This window comes from Anser cygnoides, chromosome 1 (assembly GCF_040182565.1).
Source record: "Anser cygnoides isolate HZ-2024a breed goose chromosome 1, Taihu_goose_T2T_genome, whole genome shotgun sequence".
Classification (NCBI taxonomy): Eukaryota; Metazoa; Chordata; class Aves; order Anseriformes; family Anatidae; genus Anser; species Anser cygnoides.
The window spans coordinates 211,575,064-211,594,438 of NC_089873.1; the positions used below are offsets into that span (position 1 = coordinate 211,575,064).

A 19,375-nucleotide genomic window follows, 5' to 3' on the forward strand; every position below is an offset into this window, starting at 1 on the left:
AAGCTTCTTGGCATCCTCTGCAAAAAGCAATCTCTGCCCTCAGCCCCATCTCAAGAGACAAGATATTGCTACAGCGAAATACAGGATGGGATCAATAAAGTAAATCTGATCATAAATTAAAGCATCCGTGAAAAGCTCCCCCGAACCCCTGGAGAGTTAAGCAGTGCAGGAGCAAAAGCACCCGCCTGTCTCCGGACCTCGGCGTCCGATATTGCCTGTCTCACGGAGCAGCACCGTGATGAATTATTTACAGCCTCTGAGTTTGCTGCTGGAACCTCCCGAAAGATCAAGGGCGACACAGCAGGATGAAACAGGGTGCCAGGGTGGCAAAGATGAGCCCAGATTTCTGGCAATGGGCACGGTCACGGAGCTGTTAACCACCATAGGCTTAATGCCCTTCTTTCCCTGGCTACCTCAATGTCTTTGCAAGTCCACATCACCAAAGATACACTCAGATCTACGTGCAAAGAGGGGATCCTGTGGTCTGTAGAAGTATTTTGGCGGATGCACAGCCAAGTCTGACTCTGTCCCACCATACACACCTTCATCTCACCTTCAGCAAGGTGTCCTACTTGCATTTCCCTATTCCCTTGCAGTGTGTGCTGCCTATTAAACACGGTGAGCCACTGAGACCCCCAAGGGGAAGGAGGCCTGAAATGCTGCAAAGTTTTCCAGCAGTTCAAAATGAGAGAAAGCTATTGCATTTAGAAACTGTTTACCAATAACGACTCTTTAAGAATAAAATGAAACAGAAAAAAACCTTTTTATCTACAAAGGGCAACAACCAGTCCAAAGATGAAGGCAGATAAGACAACTGAAAAACCCAAACTGCTGATAGCAGCGTGCTACGATCCTGCAGGTGGGGGTGGCAGGGAAGGGAGCAGGGAAGGGACAGCAAACACCGGAAGACAAACCCACGTCAGAGTGAGGAGAGGGGAAAGCAAAAAGGGCAAAACCTAGCAGGGTTTGGGTGGTGGGGACTCGCTTCTATCTGGTCTTCAGCCAGCCTGAGCACCCTCCAGGGGCCAGGAAGAGGATGCACAGCCAGGAATTGTTATTGCAGCCCTGCTCCTGGTAGCCCTACACATGTAACCATGGGCTTCTGCACAGGAGCATGCATGGGTAACGTGATGGGAAATGGTGAGAAATAACAAATCTCAGAGTGCCACCCCGTGATTTTGCAGGGGCTGACTCAAAGGCTCTCCCAGAGCAGCCATGGCACAGGACCGGGACCAGCTCCCAGCAAGCTGCTCCAATCTGTAAGACTCAGTTTCCCCAAGAACAAGCCAGGGAACAGATACCACCTCCCTCTATACAGTGCCTTGGGCCCCCAGCCTGCCTGCAGCCACTGTGCTTGGTTTTCATGGTGATGGGAGCAGGGACGGCTCCGGTGCCTCTTGCAGCTGCTGGGGGTGAGTAAGAGCCTTTCCAGAAAAGCATTTTGCAAGGCCTTTTTGCAAGCACCCGTGCCATGTCCGCAGCATTGCAATGAAAGAAACAGCCCCGGGTCTGCTGGAGGAGGCTCTGGCAGATGCTGTGCATGCAGAACACCAGCACCGTTTACAAACACAGCCATCCCACCTATCTCAATTAGTTATCCTGAGCTGTGTTTGCACAACAAGCTATGTTTATATGGTGAGCTTAATGAGTGTCACGTAATGCTGTTTGCGAGCAGGGGATGCTGTCTGGAGGCTGTCTGAAGGAGCCGTGCCTGTGCCTGCAGCTGCTCTCATGCACAGCCCCTGCACACGTTTGCACCCCCAGCACACTGCAGAGCTGCTATCTCAGCCCAGTGAGATATTTATTGTACCAAAGGCTTCTCCGTTGGAGCTCTCAGTGGCACATTTCCCCTTTTCTCCCCCAAATCACGGGAGTGTGAAACTCATTTTCCAGGGAGATTAAACCACTGCAAGGACCCAGGGTGACAGCAGAGGTGGCAGGATCTATCACCACAGATGATGTTGCTGGCCCTCACACGAAGACCTTCAAACCAGCGCTGTGCCTTGACGAAGCAGAAAATTGCTTCCTCATGTGCCTGCAAGTAGACTCGCAAGAAATTTGCTCCTTCCATGAAGCATGCAGGGACTTTCCATGCTCAGCAGCAGGGTTCAGGAGACCAGCGAGGTGCAAGTGTGAGCAGGTCTGATGGGCAGATCCATCAGCTGATAGTCTTCCAGCTTTGAATGAAGGGTTTGTCCTCAGAACCCACAAAATTGCAATTAATTACAGCCTTGCTTGCCCAACACCTCATCACCAGCCCCAGAGACCTGCAGAGTGGTTGTGGAGCCTGCCCAGAGACGTGCTGGGGTCTCCCCCTTGGAGATCTTCAAAAGCCAACGTGGCTCTGGTTGTCCCTCCTCGAGCAGGGCATTGGACCAGAAGGAGCCAGAGGTGCCTCCAACCTCAAGCATTGTGATGCAGGGGGCTGTGGTCGGGGATTAAGCCCCATCTGTACCGAGCTTCCTTAGGTTATCTCATAGACCTCTGCAGCACGGCTTAAGATGTTCCCTCTATCCCCAAACCAACCATTTTTTGACACCAGGGCAGCAGAAGTACCCCCAAACCTCCCAAACACGACTGATTTCTCTGGGAGTTGCACAATGATCCTGGCTGTGACAGCAGGGGACAAGGTCGGTGACACCCCAGTCACGTCCTGCTCCTGGGGACATGACCCTGTCCTAATGCCTTTATTCATAGCGGCACAGCTCTTGTTAGCTGAACGAGGGACAGCATGCACTGGGCTCGGCAGAGCTTCAGTAAATAACGGCAAATGCAACACAGCAAATTAAAGCCCAGCGGGGAGACCAAATGCCAGCAAATATCCCGTTATTTGTCTTCTTACTGCTGAATTTCTAGACAATTTACACTCAGCAGTGGTAAAACAGGAACAGTGTCAGTGTGCTTGTGAGTGTGCCTGTGTTAGACGGGAAGCTGGTTCAGAAAATGTGGGTGGGAAGACGTTTTATAACACAGCATGAGGAAAAGGCATTGTGTACACATCGTCCCCTCCTTGGAACAAGACCGAGGGAGGAAACGGATGTGTGGCTGCGCCCCAAAGCTGCATCCATCTTGCACCACCGAGCTAAAAGAAAGTGAAAATGAGATCAGCCCAGCCCAGTGATTCTTGTAATGGGATGTGTCAGGGGTGACACATGGCAGAGAGCACCCCAGAATCAAAGATAAAAGGAAACGTGTTACTAAGAAGTACAGAATTTAGAAGAACAAACAGAAAATCTGTGCTGAAAGCTGAGACATGACCAGGGGTGCTGAGGGACCAGGCAGGTTCCAGGACCCATCCCCATCCCCCTCTGACCTGAACAGGGTGACACCCAGGTCCCCAGGTTTGTGACAAGGGGATGCTGGAGCCTTTTTGGAGGCTCCTCACCTGCCCCAGCACTGCAAGGCGTGGGGAAGGGCTTGGAGCTCGCCTGGCCGTACCGAAACGGAGACGGGAGTGCTCACCCCACCTCCAGGGAGAAAAGTCCTGACTGCAGTGTGGCACCCTCCATGCCACCCCAAAAGATGCAGGGGGGGTCTGCCTGTTATGGGTGGCTGCTTCTCAGAGAGGATGCGGATATTCCCGCAGCTTGCCAGAGGCAGCACATCACCCCTGCGCAGGGCAGGGACTGTCCCCACGAGACTTTTGTGGTTGTGAGCACCACCGTCACAACCTCAGGACCGAGAGAGTTTCCATTGCGTGGGCTGAGGTGGAACCATCACCTGCGAGAGGGGAAGGCACCGCAGAGCAGAGGGAAGGGAATGCAGAGGCTGCAGCAGGAGAGGGGAGGCCTTGCAGCTGAGATCTCCAACCTCAGCAAATTACATCAACGATGAGGCCATGTGCAATCAGAGCCGCCCCTCGCAGGGTTTCATCTTCAAGGGCTCTGGAGCATCTGGGTCAGGACCCTGCAGCCCCCCGCTGCCACCACGCTCCTGCTGCTTCCCAAGCTCTCCTGCTCCGTGCAAAAACCGAAGCCTCGTTGAGCCTCGCCGCAGCTCCTGCCCTTGCTTATTGCAACCGCCAGCCACGTGAACTCTGCATTTGTTTGTGCTGGCGGTTTTACCGGGGTGAGTGCAGATCAGCTCAAGGACACGCAAGGCAACCACCACACAAGGCTTTTCATGTTTAACTTGTTCCCTGGAAGGTTTTAGGCAGCATGTTGAATAATCGATCCTCTCATCTGGATCGTGCCAGACAGCAAAGATGCTTTGCAGTCCCTTACAGGGAGACAAACAGATGTGGTATGTGCCACAGCACGGTGATGTCTGGTGTCCTGGCTGGGGATTTTCTATTTTAACACCACCTCCTGTGTGCTTAGCAAGGAAACACACCCTCCTCCAAGCAGCTGGAGACCCAAGGGTAGGAGGAAAGACAAGGAGTGAGGTGTGAAAATCCTTTCCCACCAGGGAGCTGCCTTTCCTTCTGCAAACACAGTGCCCGAGTCTGCAGAGAAACACCTGCCGACAGCAGGCTGGAGGAAGGTGATCCCAAGCCAGAGTTTTCCTAATTTGGGTTTTTTAAACCATTTATATATTTCTGATTGAAGCCCTGGACTTCTCTGAGGCTTGGGCAGAAGGAAAGACCGAGAAAAAGGCTGGAGTTTTGCTGAGTATTTACTTCTAAAGAGCTGAGTATTTATTTCTATTTGCAAGGAGCATCTGGAGGAAATGCGTGAAAGCGAGAAAAAGCCAGCATCCAGAGGGGCTCTGGATCTGCCAGATGCAGACAAGTTCCGATGAGAAAACTCGGCTTTTCAAAGGGGAAGCTATTGCAGAAGAAAAAGCTGGAGATGCTGCAAAACCTCACACCTCATATATGCATGAGCATGAGCAAGGGTTCCCTGGAGCAGTCTTCTACGAGCAATCCAGATATCATCTGCTGTGTATTATCTATAACTCCTAAAAGTGACCCCAAAGTGTCCATCACTGGTTGTGGATTTGAAGCCCAATGCTGAGCTGCACGAGGAGCACCTACACGCCAGCTCACTTGCTCCCTACCCCCTGACTTAGCCCGTTCAAGAGAAGCTCCTTTCTCCTTCCAGCTGGTCCCATTCCTCATGGATTAGCCACCAAAGCAAACCCAGCTTCTGGGGAGATTGCAGTAAGAGTGGCTTAGGGGGAATGGCACCGGCCACCCACATGCCAGAGGGATTCATCAGCAGGGAAATGCTGCTACGACAAGAACAGGGAAGTGAGAGTGGAGCTTAGGAGAAGTGAGAAATGTCCTTAGCCAGCAAAAGACAGGCTGAGAGGAGCTGCTTATAAATACCCAGGAGGAAACGCTGTGGGTGATATCATGGGGCAATGATGGGACGAGGAGCAAGGGTTGGAGCAAGGCAGGGCTGGTGGCGAGGGCAGCCCCAGCCCGGTGCAGCAACTGAGTGCTAGAACCAGCCAGGGAAGGGGAAAAAAAAATAATATTTTGGGCAAACTCAAGAAGCAGAGCTCCTCTGGTTCCAGGTGGTGCCAGGCGAGGTTTGGACTGAGCATTTGGGAGAATTTCTTCAAGGAGAGGGTGGTGGAGCACTGGGCCAGGGAGGTGGTGGAGTCCCCATCCCTGGGGGCATTTCAGAGACACGAGGACGTGGCACTGAGGGGCACGGTTTGGTGATGGGACTCGGTAGGTCAGCTTGGTGGTTGGGCTTGGTGACCTTGAAGGTCTTTCCGAACCTGATTCCATGATTCCATAAGTGCTGGGAGCATTGCCCAAGAGAAAAAAAGCTCAGCCTGGGTTTGAGTGCCTGGACGTGCCCGAAGGGTCCGAGAGGGCTCCTCACACCAGAGCAGCCTCGACAGCAGCATGCGGCCACGTCTCAGCTTGGCTGCCTCCAGGGCACAGGTTTTCAGCTCAAATTCATCTCCTCCGTGGGTCATTCGTGGCTGGTCAGGAGCCAAGCACCATCACAGGTAGGACTGCATTGTTTGAATCACGATTCAAGCCAGAAATTCCCTGCATTGATGCTGCTCTGCAGCATTGTAACACCACGGCTCCATCAGCTGGATGGTTGCTCTCGAAAAGCTGTGGTCAGCAGCTCAATGTCCAGGTGGAGATCAGCAACGAGTGGTGTTCCTCAGGGGTCGGTGTTGGGACCGGTGCTGCTTAACATTCTGTGATTCTATGATTTCAGTTTCAAAATTAGCATTTTCCAAAGCCTGGAGCTTAATGACGGGTCCCAAGGTGAGTCATGAGGCTCCCCAGCCACTCCTCAAGTCCACGTTTAGTGAGGTAAAGGCTCAAGACACCAAGTATTTGATCCGTGGGTGGCTCAGGACGTGGCACATGCAGCAGGTGCAGGATGAATCCAGGACGTGCTGCCAAACTGCAGCAAGAGCGGATGGACCAGCACCACGGAGGCACCAGGACCAAACCGGGAGCCAGGAGCTGCAGAGGGGAATTTGGGCTCCTGTTTTGGCCCAAGCAGGGTCCCAGAGATCCCTGGATGTCACAGAAGAGGCAGCACGCCCCGCATCCCAACACGGCTGGGTTGGGAGTGCTAAGGGGAGCCAGGACGAGGTGTTTCAGAGCCAGGGAACCAAAAGCGAGAAAAATGGAAGAATAGGAGAAAATGGGGAGCTGAAGAGGAATTAGAGCACGTTGCGAAACAACTAAATCACACCCAATACAGCCAGGACGATGGGAACCAGCTGGGCTCTCACAACCAGCTTAGTGCCAGCAGTTTCCCTTACAGCCCTTCACCGGCTTTTGGAGCAAACTGTCCAAAGCACAGCAAGGTTTTGGGGGGGGGGGGCCTCTGCAAACAAGGCTGCACGGCCTTTCAGCATGGCTGCGTTTCAGGGAATTGCAAAGCAGAAGGGTGCCACAAGTAGGCCCGACACATGGGCACAGCAAGGGAAGATGTTTCTTCTCCTGCTTTTCACCTTTCTGACGTCTTCCATCTGAGCACAGGACACCATAGATCAGTGCAGGGCAGAGAGTGGAAAAAAAAAAAAAAAAACACAACACGTGGTCATGAAATTTCTGCAGACAGCTGATAAAAAGCCCTTGAGAACAGATCAATATGGCTTGGACCAGTGGTGAGAAATCATATCCTGATGGGAGCTCAGATAAAGGATGCTCCATCGCCCGCTGGAGCTGTACCAGCGACCACGGGGCGAGCTGCCTCAGATGGATGCTCCAGGGGGTTATCACACACGGCCGGTGGGATGAAATATAGACGTGGATTCTGATAAGCTCCTGAAGCAGCTCAGCCCTGGCCTCTTTGTATTGCTGGGTAGCCTTGGTGCTGCCCAGCTGCTCACAACCAGCCCTGAGCATCTCTCTTTGTCTTATTTGCCCTTGTCCTTTGATTTACTCCAATGTCCTTGACTGGCATTTTGCTTCTCACCGTGGACCTGGAGCACTAAGAGCAGCAGCGCATGGTTTGGAGCCTGCCTGGGTTGGACACGAAGCAGCAGGACCTGAAAACATCACGGTACGGAAATCCCACCCATTTCCTAGCTCCAGGTTCTGCTCCAGCTCCTCCACCGTGAAGAAGATGGGGAGAAGCAGGGTTTTATTTGTGATTTGCTTGCTGGAGAAAGCCCGCGGTGCTGCTGCAAAGCGGTGCTCGCTGTGAGAGCTGCCTCGGACACACCAGGTGTGACGAGAGGAGCCGTATGCCCTTTTGGAGAGCAGAACTTCCCCAAAAGCACCAGAGGGATTCCAGGGTTCATCCTCGAGGTGTATCACGTGCCTCTTGAGCAAAAAGAAACCAGCTCAGCACGGGAGGGGTAACAGGTTTTACAGCTTCCGTGGCTGGACAGAGATAAGGGCTGAAAGCATCTGCTCCTGGAAAGGGGCAGGTCTGGGGGGGACTCGTCCCCAGGGGGGTGACGTTCCCCCTCCAGCCAGCACAGCCATCCCCATTGTCCCCGTGCCCAGGGGGAAAATTCCAGCTGAAAGCTGGCAGGAGGAGCAAACGCAGGCACAAACAGCAGGGCCGCACGAAGCACCGCGCCTTCTCCCGGCGTTTTGGGTCTCCAGGGAGGACGGGCTGGTGCTACAGCTGGAAACCAGGATGCTCTCGGGATTTAAGGGACCGCACAAACCACCTCCACCGTTTGCAAGCCCACAAAGAAGCATGTTTCACCCCAGAAGCGTGTTTTACCCCAGAGCAGTTCAGCAAGGATCTGGCCCGTGTCACCCAGTGCCCACAGGGCTTCCCCCAGGCACCTCTCACGAGCCACAAACGCCCGTCACGAGCAGCAGGGATGCAGCCAGTGCCCCGTCTGCAGGCACTGCATCTTCACCCAGCCCTGCAGAGCTGCACCAACGCTTCCAACCTGCCCTGCACCTTCCCCGCTGCCTGCCACCCCTTCCCTCTGGAGGTCCCATCAGCTTTCTGCAAGCAGGACAGCGATCCATCCTCCTTGAACTGGTGCAGAGCGGCTCCTCTCCCAGGCAATGCCCAGCCCAAAAAACTCCAGGCTGGGCAAGGTCCCCAGGTGCCACCACCACTGTCACCAGCTCCCAGGGATCCGGGGCTACCTGGCAGAGCTGGAAGAGATGTTCCCATAAACACTGGAGCAAAGCTGCAAGAGAAAGGAGCCCTGGCAGCCTTGGGGACAGGGAAACTTGCTGGAAAGTGAGAAATAAGTGGAAGCCTTAGGGGTAAGGAAACTGCAAAGTGAGCAATAAGTGGAGCTGCTTCACTGGAAAAAGGGGTTTAAGTAAGTGGGAGCAGAGAAGGAGCAACAAAAACATGCAGAAAGCCCTTGCAGAACTGGCAGTGCAAAACATTTGCAATCACTCCTTTTTTTCCTCCCTTTTTTCTCTCTTTTTTTTTTTTTTCTTTTCTTCCCTTTAGCTTTTTTTTTTTTTTTTATGCCACTAGAGAAATCCAGCCCAGGAACCAAGCAGGTTCAAGGAGCCGTGCAAAAGAAGGCAGTGAAGAAAGCAGCATGAGGAACTTCGCCGCCACCGATCTGCGAAGCACGGGGCAGACGCGAGAGCCCGGCCACTGCTGCCGTACTCACAGTTGTAGGATTCGCCCCGTCCCCGTCCCCGTCCCGTCCTGCTGGGCTGGGAGCAAAAGTTTTCCTCTGGCAGCAGCTGCCCCGGCCATTCGGTGCTTTTACTTCCCAGCCCGGAGGTGGGGATGGGTGTGCGGAGGTGGGGCTTGGGCTCCGTGTCAAAAGCCGGAGCACATTTTAACCCAAACTTTTGCAATCGTCTCTTTCGGTAGGATTTTATTTTTCTTTCGTCCCATAGGCTGCAATCCGAGCGATTACAGAGCCGCCGATGTGGTTTGCTGATGCAGGGCTTTGTAAACTCTGTGCATGGTCCCGGCACAAGCTGGGTTTGCTTTTTTTTTATTATTATTTTTTTCCCCTTTTCTCAAGGGTCCCATCCTTAGCAGGCTTTTTTGTTACGTCCATTTTCTTATTCCAGTTTCTGCCTTTGAAGCTGTGGTGATGTCCTGGGGTTTGCGATCGGGAGTTTGTATAACCCCGTGCTATTTACTTTTCAGCACTGTTTTTTGCACTAATCTGCATTTTCAGATAAGGAACCGAGGAATTAATGCACAGGCAGCCCTAGTTCGATATACCAAGAGGAAAAGGGGATTTGTCCTGGTGGCTTTGCATGTTTTGGGTTCTGGGATGGGGACGGCTGCGAGGGGGCATTGGGGATCCTCTCTCCTTGGTGTGACTGCGGGGTTTGCTCCCTCTGCAGCACCTCGGCCATCACTCTGGGCTGGGGATGGAGCTGGCCCTGGCGCAGAGACACGATGGCAAATCCTCCGAGGCTTGGAGATGCGTTGGTCCAGGGGAGCCCTGGTTTGGCAGCCCCGATGCAGCTTTTGGCTTCTTGGAGCTTCAGATGGGGTGAAGAAAGCAAAGCAAGGCTGCTGAGAGATGCTGGGTCTGGGCTATTAATTTCGAAGGTGTCGTACTGCTTTGCTTGATAACCCATGGTCTCCAGAGATGATGTTTTCAGGATTAAATGCCATAAAACACCACGAGCTTCTGCTCTCAGTGGATTGCACGCCTTAATCCTGCACGCACTTTTTCATGTTCACCTTACAGTCCTCATAAAAGTCATTTGCGTGCACCTTGAGATTGAATTGCTGCATCAGGCACTGCACGGGTGGCGGAGCTTTACACCAGACAAGTTATCTCAGACCCCCAAAAACCTGTGTTTCAGATGATTTCACAGCCCTGGATGTCTGAGCCCGGCCCTTCTCCTGCTGCTTGCCCAAAATGCTGCACCAGCTGCCCTCTCTGGCTATGCTGGGTGCCCATGGCCCCTTCAGCAAGGTCCCAGAGACAAGAGGTAGAAACTCCAACGGGGATTTTTCCCTACCCAGGGCTGTGGTTTAGCAGCAGCCAGGAGATCCACAACCACATTTTCCCCCTGGCAGTTCCTGCTGGGGTCACAGACTGGAAACGGGGTGCAACGGGCACAGTGACTTGATGTTTCCAAAGCAGAGATTATCTGCTGTCCGGGCACAAGCTCATTAAATAATAATTAAACGCCCGCCTCATTAGCCCTATCAGCAGAGATACATTTTGCTCAGTAGGAGACAGCCGAATTGGTGCGTTCAGAAATACTCCTCGCCCAAGTGACCCTGAGCTGTCCTCCCAGGCAGGGCTGCATCAGGCAGATAATGCACTGCAGAGAAAATAAACTTTATCAGCTCTCATGGGCTCTGCGATCTCTCAGGAAGGAGTTATTAGATCTTAAAAAAAAAAAAAAAAAAAAAAAAAGTATTAATATTTCACAGCTGCATAAGTCCTATCTTTCCAGAGAAGCTTTGCAGAGGGCACAGGCAGCCCCCCCAGGACCTACAAAATGTGGTTAATTTGGGGCCGGAGCTCCAGGATGGGAGAGGAGAGGAGGCTCAGCTGTGAAGCAGCGAGGGGCAGGCACCCAAATCAGCACGGGGGTCTCAGCCCCATGCCCGGAGGTGGATACCCCTGCCTGCAGCCCCGCGCTGCGGCGTTGCACAAAAGAAGAGCACCATCTATTGATTCCTCTTGCTCAGCACCTCGCTTTAGCTGGCGTGAGCCGCAGCAAGTTTTGCTCTGCGCCCCAGAGCATGGCCGTTTGCTGGGACACCCCCGGCGGGAGACGCGCATCGTGTCCCCAGCATGGTGCCCTTATGGGGGGCAAGCAGCCCCCGGCAGAGCGCTGAGCTCTGGGGAGCCAAAGGGGCTTTTGGCTCTAAGGGAATAAACACCGCTGGCTGCAAACCCTCAGGGTCTGATCCTGCACCCCTCTGCATGTTGCGTGGTCCCCTGTGTGAGAAAGGAGGGGAGGAATCGAGCAACAGGGGAGGTAAGGTTATGGTACACTTCTGCGCGCTCCTGCTTGCAGGACGCCCACCGTTGCAATCACAAATTAAAATGCAGCTTCACTGAGATGCTCCTCTGAGCCTGTGCTCTTGGCTGCAGATCACTTCTCACACCTCGGGCTGCAAATTCACATGGTGCTGTGCAGGGGGGGGATGCTGGAAAAAAAAAAAAGCCCCTGGGCGCCTCGAAGCTGGAGCATCCCTGCAGGTGCGCCAGCCCTGCGGCTGCAGCACGGGGCCATCTCCTGCCCGCTGCTGCCGCTCTCCGACCGGGAGCCTTCCTGCAGCTCGCTCAGCTTCATGCCTTCTGCCTCCAGAAAGCCGGGCACACGTCGCTTTGCAGGCCGTGAGTGCACGGCATGGAAGCGAAAAGGATAAATCCTCCCGCAAGCCAAGCGCTAGGAAATCCATGTCGAATAAGACCGGTATAGGCTACGTGAAATGTTTGAAGAAAAGGAAATAAAAGGTCTCATTACGCTCAGTTCAATGGTGTTAAACTCTCTGGAGGATGTGGTGGAGGGGTGATTCCTCGGAACAATTAAACCGGTGAGCAGCAAGCGAAAGCAGTACTTATCTTGTGCAAAGAGGCTGTAAAATGTCATGCGTCTGAGATTACAAATGCCCACAGATGAAGAAATTGGGCTTTTCCAAAGGGCTCACAGCCTGGAAGCAGCCACAAGGGTATGCCTGCAGCTGCCTGGCTCTGCCGGTTGCTCTGACTCTGCTCCGGGCCCAAGATACAAAGGAGCAAGATTTCCCACACTGGCAATGGGATTCAGTTCTTCTGGTGGGGAGGAGGCTGGTCCTTTTCCACACTTGGGGTTAGGAAAAAACCATCTGGATTTTAGGGCTGGGACTTTACCTCTGGGCTTTGCTGACATCTCTTAGAGAGCCAGCCAAACTCCCAAAGAACTATTTTGAATGCTGCAGGAACTGTTTGCAGGGCTGGGATCCAGCCTGCGTGGCCAGCATCCTCCCGAGGGCAGCTCCCCGTCCCCGTCCTGCCCCTGCAGCACCCTCCGAGCTCAGCAAGGCAAGGACCTAAAGGAAAAACAGGCTGAACTCGTGGTTCCTGTCCCTCGACCAAGGGACTTTCCTTTCTGTCCTAAAGAGGAATCTTGTGGGCTGTGCAAGTGCAAGGAGAAATATCCTCATTATCCTGCCGATTGCATTCATCCTGAAATTCTTCCATGGGAGCAGAGGAGGGAAATCTCAAGGCTTATATTCAACTGAAATTTGGACTCTCATGAATGATCGGTGCTACAGAGACACTCAAGGGAACAAATTGTGACAGAGGAGGTTTCAACATCCACAGGAATAGCTGTGAAGGGGCAGAGAGAAATCCTGCACTGGGAAAAGAGGAAAGCAAGAGAAAGGGAAAAGTGAAACTTTCCCCCATGCTGTTTTTGAGAACCATCCACTGGGTGTAACCTCTGCTTTGTCACTGCTTCGGAACAGCTCTGCCTGCAATGTGTGACATGCCTTTGGTCTTGGAAAGTCTTTCAAAATAGAAGAATGTTTTTATGAATAACACAGAAGGAATAATCCAGCTGGGGATTAACGTGGCGCTCAGTGGCTGCCTGAGCCGAGAGCATTTGTGTTGCTGCATAATTGCACAAGGTTTGCTCCTCCAAGAGTTTCAAGTCTATTATGCGCCTCGCTCCTCGGGGACGCAGCGCCAGAGAGGCTGTGATTTATGGGCAGAGGCCACAGCACTGAGCACCCTTGTAATTCAGCTAGGAAAACAGGTTGCAAGTCATGGTGCTCCACCATCCGGTCCAGATTTCCACCCCTCGCCACGTCTGAGTGCGAGGCGTTAATTAGGAGACCTGAGGTCAAGATGTAGAGGCAAGGAGCTAAAGCCCAAATACGCACAGAGTGCTGAGAAACATCTGCTTTTCTATTTTCTTTTCTTTTATGAAATGCACCACGCAAGCCTGAGCGTGGTGGAAAACAAGGTCTTTCTTCATGGAGGATGTCAGCTGGGTGAGCGCTTTCGCTCTCCACCCTTTCAGCATAGCTCCCAGGTGCAGAAGGTGCTTGGCAATGCCCATAGGTCCCCCTCATTGTCCACGCAGGCTCTAGATTTTCCACGGAGACTGCAAGGAGATGCTCGCCAGCAGCAGTGGGAGCAGGGCAGTGATCTATGGGAACAGCTCCCTGCCCATGCCGGCCAGGGGCAGCTTTCTCCAGACCTCATGGGGAGAGGTCCTGCCCTCGCATGCCATTCCCTAAACCCTTCCCGTCCCTGCGGGCTCAGAATTAGTCTTAATTGCTTCTAATGACCTGAACGCCAACAGCAACACTTTGCGGAGGGGGGGGAGTTTCTCCTAAGAAGGAGGATATTACTGAAAAGTAATTAGTCACCGAGCCAGACTGCGCAGCCGAGCCCAATGTGGGCACTGCTGGGTGCTTAATAATTGAAAGGCTTCCTGCTTCTTGGAAGCGTTTGTAATTTGCAGCTGTTATTGAAGTGAGACTTCACAGGGATTTATACAGAAACCCTCCAGGCTGTTCCTTTATCAGCCCTCAGAGTTATCTGAATAATAATACATTTTGTCTTTACTAGAGCAGGCTAAATAAATTGCTGTGCACCCAAATATTATGATAGCTCTGATAAACCACTGCATTTTTTTCCCATTTGCACCACTATCCTCACACTTTTCCACCCTATTTTCTTTTTGAAGATGCTTGCTGTCACCTCACAATTGAAATGTAATCCCACAGAGCCCAGACGCAGCCAAACCTAAAGGGGTGAGAAATAATTTTGGTTGGTTTCTGTAAAGGAGAAGTCACTGGGAAGGACAGCGAGGCTGTGGGGGCCAGCAAGGAGAGGCGCGCTGCTTGGGCAAGGTGATTTAAAAATAACTTTGACATTACAACAGAAAAGTCCATTTGGGAGAATTTCGGCTGAAACTCTGTGGGACCAAGCAGCCCTAGAAGTAAATGAGATATGAAAACCCTCAGGTGACAAAAAGAGCTCAGGGATTTTGCTCTCCGCTATGCCACAGAGGTGGCTGACATGGGAGAGCGATGCTGCAAGGACACGGGAAGGCGGAGCCTCTCCAGGACCCCAAGCAGGGTTTCCCCAAAGCTGGATGCTGCAGGTTAAAGGTGTTTTTTTTTGTTTGTTTTTTTTTTACCATTTCACCACCTGCAGAACCCAACAAGAACAAAAATGGTCCTGGATGTGCTCTGTCCTGGCAGAGGTGTGGGCAGGGAGCTGGCTGGTGGGGACGTGAGGAGCAGGTCCCTGCAGGGAGGCTCGCTGGCTTCCACCACCAGCTCCGAGCGAGGAGCAGAGGCAGCAGGCAGAGAGGGACCAGACAAGGGCCCAGGGCCACGCAGGGGCAGGTTTAGCCCTAGAGGGGTAGAAAAGTGGACTGCAGGTGGTGCTGGGCCACTGAGCCCGCCTGCATGATCGTGCAAGAAGGGTGCTGAGAAATAGGATGAGCCAGAAGCCTGAGCGCAGCCCCACCAGAGGCACACAGCTGCCTGCGTAAGTAGAATATTAATTTTAAAGAAGGAATAACTTTTCTGGGAAGGACTGGAGCGAGAGAGGAGCGTGATGCTTTCTCTACCACCACGGGGGTGTGGGTTCGTTTGGAGATTCAGACCACGGGGGGGAGTTTGGCTGCAAGCCTGGAGGAGACGGGAGAGGAAAATGAATGCTGTCGTGTGGGACCAGGTGGAGGAAGCTTTTATGGGAAGCTGGAGCTTACAGAAACGGGGGATTTTCAGCTGAAGGGATGGGAGGGAAGCACTATGAGGGTGCTGTGGCTCCTTGGTCTCAAGGAAGGAAGGAAACACAGAGCAGAGGGGCTACCGAAGGGCAGTGTGAGCACCTGGGGGAGATGCAGCCAGTGAGGATGGGCACTGGAGCGGTGCATGGGAGGCTGGAGGCACAGCAGGGACATCTCGGCTGCTCCGTGGTGGCACTGCCAGCCTGGGCTGACAAAAGTTTGTGCACATCACTGCTCAGCGAAAGGTCGCCGCAGCTGCGAGCAAGGCAGACACCCGCGATGAAGGGGGGTGCGCAGAGCCTTAAAGCGGTGTAGGAGGAGGTTAGGGGGTGCCTAGATAACCTCAATATTGTAAAATTGGCTGAGGCTCATTTTGGAGGGAGCCCTGCCAGGGCAAGCTGAGAAGGAGCAGCGTCACTGGGATGAGAGGAGATGGTGTCACTGCGATGCTCAGCCAGCCGCCGAGTGCCCCCCGACAGCTCCTGCCTCAGCAGCAAGACAGGGGACAGCCTCAAAGTAGGGAATTTGACCTTTTTGACAGGATTTCTCAAAGGCTTCAGGAGGAATTGAAGAAGGGGCACCCCCATCCAGAGGGCCAGCAGCCTGCCTTGCCCATAAGGTGGCCCCACGGCAGCCCTGGAAGGACAAACATCCACATCTCAGTGCTCCCCAGGGTTAGGAGCGGCTTCAGATGTTTAGAAACCCTCCAGAATTTCTCTCCCAAGTCCTTCCTTGAACGTATGCCAGCTTTTCTGCACTCGCAGCACCCCACAGGAGGGAGTTTCATGGAGGGAAGGGATGCCACATGAAGCGCCACCTCCTCTTTTCGCTTTGCAGCATCTCCTGGCACCTTTTTGGGTGTCCCCAGAGTCACGGTATGAACGTAGGCATTAAACTTGGGGTTTGCAGAGCCCTGACCTACCCTCATTTCATGGTAGGGCTGGGATTCACCCAGCCACGTGGAGTTTTCCACCTCCAGGTGCATTCCCCAGGCATGGCTGTGATGACTTCGTCCCCAGCTCCTTCCCACGTCCTTTCTTGTCTCCTAGCACTGCACCAGGGAGCATTAAGAGGGTATAAAATGGAGTCGCAGCCCAACGTAAATCATAAACCCACCTGAGCACCACCTGAGGTGAGGGATTTGCCAGTCCCTTAGGCCGTGCGTCCCCCCAGAAATAAGTCGCTGGGGGCTGTTCGCCTGCTGGAAAGCCGGTGGGAACGCAAGGAGCGGTGATGGAGCAGTCAGCTGGGGGCCACCACTGCAGCTCAGGACGGATGGATGGACAGATGGATGGAAGGATGGATGGACAGACAACCTCCTCCACTGCGAGCAAAGAGGAGCGGTGCTGGGGGCGCTGGGAGCCGTGTCCGGCTGCGCAGCGAGGTGGCAGTGTTAGAGCAGGGAAGGGGGAAGCTCCTTGCGCTGCGAGCTGCCGGCCAAGTCCCAGGGCCCTGAGCCCGAGCATCCTCCGGCCGCAGCTCTCCGGAGCACCCCCGGACTAATTTCATCTCTGTGCCTACCCCTGGGCAAAGGGAGGAAATAAAAAACAAATAAAAAATAATAGTAAAAAAAAAAAAAATAATTCACCTGAAAACCTGAGCTAGGCAAAAAGAGCGACCCAACAGCTGGGCAGAGCTGGGAACCAAGTGAGCGCTGCACCTTGAGCGGGGTCCCCACCGTGTCCCACCCCACAAGCGCCCAGTTTAACAAGGTCCCAAGCAGGTCTGCAGCCTACAGAGCTGCACTGTGCCGGCTCTGCTCTGGGTTTTGGTGTCGTGGCAATGCAGGTGGGTGGCTGAAGGTTGTTCTCCGTGCAGGCTGGCCATGGGGACCCTCCGGGCATAGCAGAGGGCCCAGCATCTGTGGGACCCCTCAGAGCACCCCACGTCACCCCCCCGTAACAGCCTGCTCCCGTATGCAGATGTCATGTAGCACTTTCCATTGATTTAAGCCCACCTAACCACAGCATTATCACTGGCTGGGGGCTCCAGGACCTGAACTACACCCTCACTTGTGGCACAGACCCACTGCTGGCCCCAGGCACATCCCGGCTTTCTGTTGGCCTCAGCCCTGCAGTGGGGAGGACGGCTTCGTCCTCATCCTGCCCTGACACCCCTCTGCCCTTCTGCCTGTAATAACTTGAGATGAGAGATTTACACAGAATCCATGTGCTTTAGGGAAAGGCATTCATGTGGCATCCAAACACTGTTTAGGTCTGCAGCTTATTAGCCGTGTCAGTCACCTTGTTCACAGCATATCCTTTTATTAATCTCCCCTTATTTAGCTGCTTTATTAGGAATCGATTGTGCATGCTTGGGGGGGAATTGAGTAGCTGACCGGCATTTGATGTGCACGAAGAGAAACGAGCATTTCCCTGCCCAGAAATTCTGACGTTTGAAGCCTGTGGTGTGGTCAGGGGACTCTTAATAAAATGGGGCAGGTTGAGTTTGTTATTCCAAAAGCACTGCTCGCTCCCATATAAGATCCCTCCCAGCCTGAGCAGGGATGAAGCCGAGGTGGATGCAGAGCTGGCACTCAAACCCCATCTCTTCTCTCTAAACCTGGCCTATATGTGAAAAGGAAGGTGTTTCCAGCAAGTCAGAAGTAGAATTAAATGTACTCATTGTGCTAGCCTGGGGCACCCGCAGGGCACAGCAGTCTCTCTGACACAGGAAAACAAGAAGTGGCTCTGGGATGGCTTCCCAAGGCTGCAGAGCTGATCTTTTCCATCCACCTGTGGCCACTTTGCTGAAGTGCAAATCTCCTGCTCGTGACATTTCGAAGAGGCTGCCGAGCTTGGTCAAGCCAAAGGACTATCACCCGTTCCTGCTCTTTCATGTAGGGACAGCTGAGGCCATGACAAGGAGACTTGGAAAAACCAAGGGGACTTTATGTCCCCTGGAAAGATGCTGAAGGGATCAGGAGCACGACCAGTGTTCTCCTCAAGCCTCCCAGTTGGAGACTGGGACCCGAGGAGGAGGTGGCATGCGTGAATGCCTGGTTGTGCGGCTGGTGCCATGCTCGGGGTTTTGGGTTCTGTGATCTCAGGCAGGCTTTTGAGACTCCAGGCATGCTGACACGGGGTGGGAAGCACATGAACCAAGTGGGGCAAGAGGGTTTGGGACAGCAAGCTGGCCGGACTAATTAGCAGAGCTTTAAACTAGATGCAGCAGGGGAAGGGGATGTGCCTCTAAGTGACTCAAAAGAACCACTGAATGCCAATACTTGAGGAAACAGCAGGGAAACACCTGTGAATTGTCCCATAGGAATTAGGAAGGACTCCTCTAAAAAGGTGAAAGGCCTCTATACCGACGCACGCAGCATGGGAAACAAGCAAGAGGAGTTGGAAGCAATTAGAAAACTATGATCTAAGGACTATCACGGAAACATGGTGGGACAAATCACACAGCCGGAGCACTGGAACAGAGGGCTGCAAGCTTTACAGGAGAGGCAGGCAGGGAGGGAAGGGTGGAGATGTTGCCCTCTACGTTAAGAAATGGATAGGTTGTGAAGAATTCCCTCTGAGAAACAGCCACGAGCAGGATGAGAGCCTGTGGGTAAAAATTAAAGATCAACGAAGGACATTTTGTGGTTGGGGTCTACTACAGGCACCCAACAAAAAAGGGAGCCTGCAGATGAGGCCTTCTTGCTCCAGCTACAAGAAGCATCGTGCTCACGGGCTCTCATCCTCCTGGGGGATTTCAAGCACTCTGAAATTCAGAAGAGCCAACTTCAAAGAAAGAGTGTACGCGATCCCATGGGACACAGTCCTTAGGGACAGAGGGTCTGATCGGAGCTGGCAACTCTTTAGGGATATTTTTCTCAGAGTGCAGGAGCTCTCTATTCCCATGTGAAATAAATCAAGCAGGGAAGGTAGGAAACCGGCACAGCTGAACAAGGACCTGCTGGTCAAACTTAGGCAAAAGAAGGAAATGCACAGACGGTGGAAACAGGGCCATGTGCCCTGGCAAAAGTACAGAAATGCTGCCCTGATGTGCAGGGAAGGGATCAGGAAAGCCAAGGTACTGACAGAGCTAAACTTGGCGAGGGATGCAAAGAACAACAAGAAGGTTTTCTCCAGGTACATTGGCCGCAAAAGAGAGACTAAGGAGAGTGTATTGCCTCTGACAAATGAAGATGGAGAACTGGTAACAATAGATGTGGAGAAGGCAGAGGTACTTAACAACTTCTTTGCCTTGGTCTTCACTGGTGGTCAGGCTTCCCATGTCTCTTGAGTCCCTGAAACTCTAGGTGAGGGCTGGGGGAGCAGAGTCCCTCCCACTGTAAGTGAAGAGCAAGTTTGGGATCTCCTGATGCAACTTAACAACTACAGGGCT

At 53.2% G+C, this 19,375-nt stretch overlaps 1 protein-coding gene across 1 annotated transcript in view; it reads right to left on the minus strand.

Annotated features, from left to right (window-relative positions):
* SLCO2B1 (solute carrier organic anion transporter family member 2B1) overlaps positions 1 to 9,136 on the minus strand; it is a 52,333-nt gene extending 43,197 nt beyond the window's left edge. The window contains exon 1 of the mRNA XM_013191275.3: positions 8,977 to 9,136. The gene's annotated coding sequence lies outside the window, so the exon portion shown is untranslated. The remainder of the gene's footprint in view (positions 1 to 8,976) is intronic.
* Positions 9,137 to 19,375: the final 10,239 nt, after the last annotated feature.